Genomic DNA, 1,369 nt, shown 5'->3' on the forward strand with positions numbered 1-1,369 from the left:
TGAGGGCTGGAGGGACAGCACCCAGGGAATGGCTGCCCAGGGTTAGGGGGGAGATTGGGAAGGGATTCCTGGCTGGGAGGGTGGGGAGGGGCTGGGCTGGAATTCCCAGAGAAGCTGTGGCTGCCCCTGGATCCCTGGCAGTGTCCCAGGCCAGGCTGGATCCCCCTGGGATGGTGGGAGGTGTCCCTGGGGTGGCACTGGATGATCCCTGAGGTCCCTTCCCCCCCAACCCATCCAGGAATTCTCTCTGAGCTCCACGTGGGGGTCTGTGCTCCCACCCCACCCCCGCAGCACCAGCACCGTTCCCATCCCGCAGGAATCCCACCTGTGTGTGCAGGGAATCCCCCCCGTCCTCCTCCCTGTCCCTGGGGGGCTCCAGAGGGGGCAGGGACAGCACACTGGCCAGGCAGGTGTCCATCAGCTCCGTCCTGTCCGGGTCACTCAGCGGGGGCTCCAGGGGGCTGAGCCCGGGGTAAGGAAGGAACACGGATGGCTCTGATGGGAACCAGGAGCTGGGATCTCGGGAATATTTGTAACTGCAGCTCCGTGGAATCCCTGGCTCTGCTGGGCATGGGAGTGGGGAGAACTGGGTATGGGGAGAACCAAACTGGGAGCACTGGGAAAACTGGGGAGGGGGTGGGGGAGCTGTGGAAACACCACCAGACCCCCTGGTGTCATCCTTGGGTCTGTGTCAGGGAATTATGGAACCGTGGGATCGTGGAAGGACTGTCCAGAGGGAGGAACTGGAGAGGGAGGGGAGGGAAAAAGGGAAGGGAGAAGGGAAAAGGGAAAAAAAGGGAAGGGAGAAGGGGAAAAAGGGAAGGGAGAAGGGGAAAGGGGAAGGGAGAAGGGGAAAAGGGAGAAGGGAAAAAGGGAAAGAGAGGGAGAAGGAGAAGGGGAAAGAGGGAAAAGAGAAGGGAGAAAAGAGAAGAAGGGGAAAAGGGAAGAAGGACAGAATCCACAAGGATCATCAAAGTCCAACTCCTGGCCCTGCACGGGACAATCCCAAAATCCCCCCCCTGTGCCTGAGAGCCTTGGGGACACCTGGGGACAAGCAGGGAGGGGGGGCCGGGCTCTGTGGGTGCAGCAGCCCCCGGGATTCCCTGTGGGATGGGGCAGAGGGACAAGGATACACCAGGTGGGTGCAGGTGAGCATGGCCCGCTGCCGCACCCGCGTCCGCAGCGTCTCCAAGGGCTCTGCCCGGATGAATTCCTGGGGGGAACAACCAGGGCACACTGCCAGGGACAGCCAGGGACAGCCAGCCCTGTTATCCCACATTCCATAGGGGCCCTGTGCCCCCCAGGACCCTCCCTGTGCCCCCCATGATCTGCCAGTGCCCCCCAGGGCCCGCCCAGGGCCCCCCATGAG

The sequence above is a fragment of the Empidonax traillii genome, unplaced genomic scaffold (genome assembly GCF_003031625.1).
Source record: "Empidonax traillii isolate 1590-97213 ecotype Southwest subspecies unplaced genomic scaffold, ASM303162v1 scaffold3309:size16087, whole genome shotgun sequence".
NCBI lineage: Eukaryota > Metazoa > Chordata > Aves > Passeriformes > Tyrannidae > Empidonax > Empidonax traillii.